Raw genomic sequence first — 9,241 nt, forward strand, 5'->3', positions numbered from 1 at the left:
GGGCTGTTTCAGGGACTCCGCCTCCCTTCTTTAGCCTTGGCCAAACAAACTGTTGCTTTTCCACCTTTTTCTGCTTTTTTTGCTGGAGAGGATCCCCTGCCAGAGGCTTCCTCCCGGGCAGAAGGATATTGTACAGCCTGACTATAAGGTAGCCACCAAACTGCAAAGAGCACTGTGGCACGTCCTCTGCTTCATGCCCTCCTGGCAGCAATGTTATTGCTTAAAATAAAATGCTTAAAATAAAATTAATGTTAACCTGCACTGTTACTGCTTAAAATAAAAAGCAATTCTTTATTTTTCAGTCCACTTTAGCACCGTGCTGGACCTTAGACAAAGCCACTGGAGCGCAGGCTGTTGTTCTCTGCAACTGCGGGTGCACTTCTGAGCTCGACAGGTTGGATCTGTGCAAATGGGAGTTTCCAGGGCTGCCTCGCCCTGACCTCTGCATTTGCATGTGGATGGAAGAAGGGAAATTCGAAGGCAGAAGCTTGATTTTGGGGCATTTTGGCCAGGGAGGGGGTGGCACGTTCTGGCTTTCTGCAGTATCTCTTCGGCCGACGAACACAGGTCTCATCCAGGAGGCCGCAAAGCCCCCCGCCTCGAGGCATCGTGCTCGTGCTGCGTCAGGCAGAAGCAAGGAGCGGGTAACGTTGACTCAGCGGCTGTCTTGTTTGGTCTTGTCTGAGTCCAGTCCACCTCCAGAGCTGCCCCAAAAGACCCGAGAGGTTTGCATGGGGCAGAACTGACTTCCGAGTCTTGAGCAGTGGGGTACAGGCAGCCCCAAGTATTTTCAGGCGAATCTGATGAGGGTTGTTGCCAGTGTTATTTAACCAATAGTGCCAATATAAATTGCTGAGCAGAGCCGTTCCTCAAGGCAGCTATATGAGGGAAGCTCTGGCCCGTCAGGGCAACCTGCCTAGCCACAAAGCCTCGCTTTGCCTTTTCTCACTCCTCTTGAATATCTTCCAGCCACAGAAGCAAAGGATGTCGGACCCTGCACTGGTTTTTCTCTGTTTCTCAGGGCTTTTCCTCTGAATTGTGGAGTCTTTCACTTCCCTCTGAGTTTCTGGGCTGTCGGAACGGATCTGTCCATTAGGACAGCGTGTCCATGAATTTCTCTCCCCTGCCCACTCTTCTTGCCTCTTGGAGAGCTCTTCCACATCCCCCGCCTCCAGATTTGGCCTCAGTTTCTCCACACAGCATTTTTGAGGACTTGGCGTTGCTGCTGATTGCTCTGCTCTGTTTCTTATCAATTTCTACTCCAAACTTTTTGGTGCACAGAGAAAAGGGGCTAATTTCCTTTCATTTAAGGGGGAGCCACAAATCAATCTCCCCTTAGTTTTGTTGCAAGAGATTTGTGATAAAAGTCTTATCTTCAGAGAAGCAGATTTCTCATAGAGGTCAACACATACTATCATTTTTGTTGTTAATGGGTCAATAACTGTGGCCTACCGTTTTATTAATTACACAGCATCGGGAAGTGTTTGATCCCCAGATGAGGATGGTAGACCAGAGACACTGTGAACGCAGTGAATAACCCTGGCCCTTGGCCAGCGACGCAGCCAAAATGCCCAGGAGCGAAGCTGCTCTGCTTTCCAGAGCGAAAGTCTCGTAATCCCAAATGCGAATCTGTTCTACATCCTTCGACAGCCTCCGTTACCATACAAGCTCAGCATTTCACAGACCTTGGATGTGTTTATCCTCAAAACACTGATCTAGCCTGCTCTAAGAGGAGAATGAGTGACCATCCCCACTTAACAGATAATCAGAGGAGCAGAAGAGATTTCCTCAAGGTCGTTTAAGACAAGAATGGAGAGGTGGACCAGATCGGAGCCTGCTCCCATCCTTCTTCATTAAAACTAACATCTTTAATTGTCCAGGAATATCCTGTGAGTGTTGCAGAGTCCAAGGTCTCCCTTTTGTGTGCGTAAACTCTCCCCGTTTTCACGTACAGATGTGGCCGCTAGACAGCCCTCTGTCTCAGTGCCAAACCTTGGCTTCTAGGTCTTTGAGACATCACGTTTTCCTGCTGCTCAGGGTGAAAACCTGGAATCAAGGAAAGATGAGAGTACAGCTCAACAACTGAATGATAAAACACCAGACTCTCTGCAGGTTTGGTGATTATTTCAATCTAAATGTTGTGAACGTCGGAAATTAGCACTCAAAAGCAATTGATGAACTTGAAGGAAGAAACAAAGTATGAAGATACCTAAACAATCTTAGTTTTGCCCTGTGTTCATCCCTCTCAGTAATTATGTTACCGTGATTGAAATGTATTTGTTGTCATCCCAGTTTATACTACATAGATTTTTAATTGTTAGTGATGAAAGCCTCATCTTACCCTAATTACAACCTCATTTCTCCAAATATAGCCTATATGCAAAACTTCAGGAATTCTGACTGTATAGAGGTTTGTCAAGTCTTCATTCTTCCCTTGCAAATATCACTCAGAACAAAGAAAAAATTGTAAAATAGGCTGCATCTCTTAAAGAAATCCCTTTTAATCCTTGTAATTTACAAAGTATCTATCTAATGGATTTACTTTCAATTCTTTGAGAGTAAGTGCTGCACATTCTGGAAAGAAGTACCCTTTCACACTAAATAAAAGCTAAATCCTGCTTGGAAGGGAAAGAGAAAGCAGCCGTTCCTGGGGAGCCACGCCGAGTGCCTCCGCCTCGCACCCTCATCCCGCATAACCCAGCTCAGACCGTGACTGCGCAGATCGATCCATCCTGCACGGCTGAGCTGTAACCTCAGACAGAATTAGAGACAGTAAAATGCCTGCGGAGCTAATTGCATCTGTGGCCAACTCTCAGCTGCTGAATATGGGCGAGAGAGAAATCTCTTACCAAGCTGACCTTCCCGAGGAGATATCTTGAAAAGTCAGTCCAGTGTCCTAGAAATGCTGCACAGCATGTGGGATCAGTTTGCAGAGGCCACCACACCGGGGTGTTAGGTCCACAACCTCGACACATCTCCAGGAGCCCACGGGAGCTTTATCCCATGGCGCCCTTTGGCAGCTTCTTCCAGGATGTGATGAACCATGCCCTGAGAAAAGCTCTTGGGCTGGAAGAGGCAGTCGCCGGTTGGTCCCTGGCCACGCTCCCCAGGCTACTCATGAATTTTCAGACCTCGTTTATAAGTCATCTCTTTCACTGGCTGCTCTTCAGCCTTGCTTATTCCTTCCTTGTTTGAATATCTGCTCCTACCTTGGGTCATCAGAAATGGAAGGTTTCTCCCTTTGGGCCAGGCTGTCCCATCCTGTGTGGCCTCAGACCTGGTCGCCGTGGGTTCAGCAGCTCCCTCCGGCTCAGCCAGGCTCACGCCATAGCAGCTACCCCTGAGCCTTGCCCCTGTGCCTCCATTTACTGTCCTGTGCGGTTGCTCCATGATCAACTGGTTCAGCTTGGCTGGTCCAGCCTGGCCCAATCTGCCAGCCCAGTCTGGCTTCCTTATATTTGCAAATCCTTTCCCTCCCAGGGGCTGGGTTCGCAGGCCTGAGTTTTGTTTAGATACATTCAGATTATATCTCAAAAACGGGTGTAAATTAAAAACCTGCTTTTGTGGGAACCAGGGGTTTTATTCCAACTGGGCCATGAAGTGAGTGACTCTCTAATTCAAGATCTTTTGCTCCTTTAATTCTCAAGGAAAGGCCTTTTTTTTTCTTAAATGTGTGTGGTTGTGTTACAAAAATTTCTTAGAGTTACAAGGCTGGCATGTGGGGAGCAGAACTGAACCCCCTTGTTAGCTCTAGACAGCAAAGGCTCTGAATTGTGCCGGGGTGGGTTCACGACTGATTTAAGTCCCTCTAACTCCTCGGCTGGACCTCACAATTGCTTGGCTGTGGGTAACATGGCCAAAGGACTCGATTTGATTTGTGCTTGCTGGGTCCAGCAGCAGAGAGACGGGAGTGGAGGGGGCAGGGAAAGGGTGCCCGAGCTCAGGGTCACTTCCCGTACGGCAGGTCCCATCTGGGATCAGCCCGCAGGGAAAGGAGCCGGGAGAGACGTGAGGTCAGGGCCTCCGTCCTCTGCCTGGCAGATGCTTTTAAGCTCGGCTCCCTGCTTGCCTGCTCTTGCAGAGCAGCCCTCTCCCGCTGCCCACCCTGGCAGGAATTGCCCTTTTCTCCAACAGATTTGGGTTGGTTTAAAGACTTTGCAAACTGTCAGTTTAAAAGCCTTAAGCTGGAAGGTTTCCCTTCCTCCTCCCGAGCCCAAGGGGAGAGACAAGGTGAAAGGCAGTGCCAGGAGGACCAAGGAGCCCCCATCCCTCACCCCAGCGAACACAGGCATGATCTTCCTGCCTTCTGCTGCATGGCCCCACTGCTCACGGGGTCTGGCTGTCCAGACAGTGAAGAGCCGGACAGATCTGCATGCAGAAATACCCTTGGTGTGAGCCACAGGCGATATTTCAGGTGTGCTTAAAGGTCTAGCCCCACTTCTCAAGTCCCTCAGGCAACGATTTTGCAGTGCTGCTACAAGCTCCCTGTGTCGGGGTAGGCGAGTCGCTGCGTTTCTCTGTGTTATTTTCTTCCTCAGAGACTAAAATCAAGCTCATCATCCTTCTGCCCTCTGTCTGTCCTGCTGTACCAGCTCCGCAGATGGCAGATGGCTGCTTGCCACCATGGGCTGGGTTGGAGCCCAAATCGGCTGGGGGTCTCGGGGCGCTCCGGCGCTGCACGGCAATCACGGCGAGGGCTGGCAGGGAGCATCTGGCTCCTGCGGCTGGGGCCGTTGTCTTCAGCGGTGGGAAATTTGCACCCACGTGTTCAGGGAAAGCGGCAAGGAAAAGAAAATAAAGGCTGGGCTGGAAAACATTGGGGGGAAAAAGGTGAAATAACCTCCTCTCGCACACACAGCCTGTGTTGGAGGCGAGGAGCCTCTCCCCGTGCACGCAGCTCCCTCTGCACCCCGGTCTCTACCAGGCGCTTGGCTCTGGGTGCACATCTCGGCGGGCTGTGCCTCCGGCTGGCTGATCCACCGCACAGCCTGGCAGGCATCACTCCCGCGCCAAAACCCGCCGCCGCTCCCGAACCGGCAGCGTTGCTAAGTGACAGCTGATTTACCACATCGCTTACCCACCCTGGCACGCAGCAGGAAAGCAAAGGAAGAGGTACGGGCAGCGCCGGCCAGACCTCATCCCCACCACGGCCAGCCAGTGCGTAACCCACATGTGGACAGGCCACCTTAACCTTTCGCTATCCGGTGTTTAAGGTCAAATCCCAGCATGAAATGGAGCAGGCAGAGAGATCTGGCCGTGCACGCCAGGAGCTGGCGGGCCCGCTGGGTTGCGGTGGGGATCGCCAGGCAGCGGGAGAGCTCGGCCACGCGCCGTTTGCTCCATTTGTGCCTTCTCCTGCAACAGCAGCACCTGATGCTCCTACGGCTGCAGGTGGTGCAACCTACGGAAGGCTGGAGGGAAAAGATGCCTCCCCGCAAAATTTCCTATGCAAAATTAGTGGGGAATGGGGTCAGGATTAACAAAAAATTCGTTTTCAAGTGTCTCACCTGAGCTTCAGTCTCTTCTGTATGAAAGGAGTCAGTGAAGGAGTCTTCTCGTAAAGGGCAAACCCCCACATTTCCTATCGGTGCAGAGTTGTACCACCCCAAGGGAAGGGCGTAGGACACCATCTTAGGTGGCAACATGCAGGAGAGAAGCACCATGTTCCCTATTGCAAAGACCTCTCAATTCTCTGGGCTGGAGCCAAACCAGTAGTGTCACAACGCCGTTCCCATCCGAAACCCGTGCTGATGTACAGCGGGGTGAGCCGAGGAGCTCTGGACCCATCACCAGGGGAGATGGCTGAGCCAAGAGGAGCCCGAGGTCGGCTCTTGTGCAGGAACCGTGGTGGCTTGCAGCTTGTTCCATGACTTCACACGAGCGACGATTGCTATCTCTGGTAGAGGCGCTGGAGCCTCTGCAAAGGAAAACAAGCACCGTTATCCCCACCTTGCCAGTGTGGAAACCAGCTTACCCAGAAACATCAGGTCTCCCTAGTTTCCAAATGAAAAGAGGTTTCTGTCCCTCCGTGTGTTAGACTCCAGCTTTTGAACTTGTTGGCTAATTTTTAACAAAATTGGAGAACAAGTTTTGTGAAAACAGAGAGAGAGAGATGCACGCACATGCACGCAGAGGACCGGTTGGTCAGCACACACGAGTGACCAAGGCAGGCTTGAAGAATGTCCTCTTTTTCTGCTGTTACCCTAAGGCTTATAAATGCTAATTAAAGCCTGTGGTTTTAAAGGCAGAGTTATACTGAGCACAGCGCTGGTGTTAAACTTGCAGAGAGCCACAACTTTTCCTAAAGCAGCAAGTCTCTCCCTTTCGGGGTAAGGTCGGAGGAGCAGCACCAAAAAAAGCCCAACACAACCCCCAAAATCTCATCCTGATGAATCATCAAATGTCTGTACAGAGCTAGTAAGGAGGTAGAGCACCGTACCTTTACTGACTTGACATTATTTGTTCATTTATTTATCACCCTTTCCCCACGCAGCTGATGGAAAGATATGGATCTGCTTCCCCTGGCCTTTCTCGCAGCTGAGCTGAGCAAGCAAAGGCAACGTCGATGTTTTAGGACACCGTTAGGACACTTTGCATGGCTTAGGGGCCGCTGCGTGCATCTAATTTGATGGCTGCCCTCATCCAGACCTGCACCTGGGTCACACTGCCACCAGGATGGTTTTTGGCAGGAGCCAGGGGAGCTAGTCGTGGGGGCAGCACCTCTAGCACCCCGGCAGGGCGATGGTTGGGCTGCCGTCCTTGATCCCACCTCATCCCCCAGCCAAGCCCGCCTTGCAGCCGATCTGCCACGTCTGTGTCACCTACCAGCCCGTTGTCATGGGGTTTGTTTGGCTTTGAGACTAATACCGAGAGTGAACCTCTGAAAACCCAAATCATTTTGTGTTTGCAGCAGCAAGCTCCCCACCTGGATTTCCGCTGGTGAGAAAACAAGATTCCCTGAAGGATTTTTGCCTGTAGACAGACGTTTACACCCTTAACAGCATTTTTTTCTCCTACTTGAGAGTATTTTCCTAGTGTTTTTTTATTTTATTTTTATTTTTTCCTGGCTGTAAGAACCTCTGGCTAATGCATATAAACCGCTTTCTCCTTTCCATGCTGCATGTGCCGTATGGGTGGGGTTTTTAATGGTTTGTTTAAATTCTGGCAGCTCTGCCTGCCTCCCCCCCGGTCCCCATCCTGCAGCCTTCAACCTGCAAGGCCTGTTCAAAGGGGGCTGTGAGCGCTCACACACCAGCGGGTTTCGAGCCGGCTTGTCGCCAAAGAGGAGCACCCCATTAATATATCCCACATCTCCCTGGGGATCTGGATGGAGTTGAAGGGGAGAAGCAGGGAGCAAGGGGCAGAGCACGGCGGCTGTCTCAGCACCCCTCTCCCTCAATACCAACTTAGTCTGAATTAAAAATCAGCATTAAAAAAATAACGCCGAAGTGTGTTACCGCACCCCTATGTGGCGAGAGAGACCAGCACTTGCTATCGTGTGCTCCCGAGAGTACAACTCCAGCCAGTATTTAAGGGTTCCCTGAGCAAATGGACTCAATGTCTTCTTGGGTTCCTCGTCCGGGCGTGTTGCTCCTTCATATTGCTTGGGGATAGGACCGATGAGCATCCCAGCACCCGGCTGAGCTGGCAGGGCAAAAGTTTTCAAGCAAAGGACTGGAAATAATTCATCTTAGCAGGACAGCAAGAAATACACCCCGCTGCTGCGGGCAGGGCTGAAAGCCACCACCCCAGGAAGGCAGAGGGGAGAGAAGGGTGGCTGCGAAGCCCGGCAGTCTGTACCTCCTCAGGACAGAGGGAGGAGGACAGATGAAGGAAAAAAAAGGGAAACCTTTTGGTGGCAAATAACTCCCTACTGGGAGGACAGGCTGTGTGTAGGAGATGGAGAGAAGCGACAGGACAGAGACAGCCTTTGGGAGGTGGCTGAAGGCAGCTGCCTGCAGCTCTGCCTGCAGTGGCTGTGAGCAGAGAGGGCTCTGCTGGCCCTTTCTCGGGGAGAGGAGCTTCTTTAGCGGAGAACAGCAATGCTGCAATCATACAAACGAGAAAGGAAGACAATTAGTCAGTCAGTCAGTCTGGTACTGGTTTACCTTGCCGTAAGGACTGGTTTTTGGTGCACCCACAGCATCTATTTGATGTTTGCTTCCTTCATACAGTGAAATGGAGGCACTGGGTGAAGCTGAAGCCCCCCAAGCCAGTTTCCCCACGGAGCCCCAGAAAAGGGTGTTGCAGCGATGCTGCACTGGGGCTGGGGCAGCTGGGAGGCCCGTGTGGGTCCCGGGCTGGGGCTGCGGGTGCTGGGCTGGGGTCCCTGGGGTCGTCTAAGCGGGACTGGGGGGACACACAGCATGCAGCTGCTCTTGAACACTGAGTTGCGTGCACGGGTGGGTGTGTGTTACATCTCCTCAGCCCTGGGGATGCCAGTGTGTCACCGCTGCTTGGGGGGGCACAGCCCCTCTGTGTGTGTGGGGGTGTACACGTATAGATGTGTGCGTGCAGGCCACATCTCCCCAGCCCTCTTCAGAGGAGAGAGATGCATCTGTGTGTGTGTGTGTGTGTGCACGCACATGTGAAGTTTTGCACATGCGTGTGCACATGTGTATGTGTGTGTGCATGTACAGGGGATGTGGATGGGTGCCCATATGTATGTGCATGTGTGCCCATACGTACGCGCATGTGTGTGTTTGTGCGTGTGGGTGGGTGGGCGCATGTCTCTGCAACGGTGCGTGCACAGATTTGTGCCTGTGGAGATGGATGTGTGCATGTGGGGGGGTGTTCGTGTGCACACGTGTATGTGTATACACGTACATATGTGTGTGTACGTACCCAGGTGTCTGGCCGCAGCCCCCAGCCCCTGGGCAGGGGTTGCACCGCCTGCCTGCGTGTGTGTCTGTGTCATATCGGCCTGTGCTCGCCCGGCTGCGTGTGCAAGCGTGCCCAGCCAACCCACCCGTGCCCGCGGGGGTGTGCGTGCCCCAGGCTGTGCGTGGCGGGGGGCGGCCCCGGCCCCGGCTCCGCTCCCGCAGCCGCGGCGCCGCCTCCGCTCCCGCTCCCGCCCCGGCCCCGCTCCCTCCCTCCCTCCCTCCTTCCCTCCCCTCCCTCCCTCCCTCCCTCCTTCCTCCCCTCCCCTCCCCTCCCTCCCTCCCGCCGCCGCAGCCGCACCGAGACACAAAAAGCGGCTGGGGCAGGGCTGGGCAGGGCCGGGCAGGGCCGCGCCGGCACC

The sequence above is a fragment of the Gymnogyps californianus genome, chromosome 8, assembly GCF_018139145.2.
Source record: "Gymnogyps californianus isolate 813 chromosome 8, ASM1813914v2, whole genome shotgun sequence".
NCBI lineage: Eukaryota > Metazoa > Chordata > Aves > Accipitriformes > Cathartidae > Gymnogyps > Gymnogyps californianus.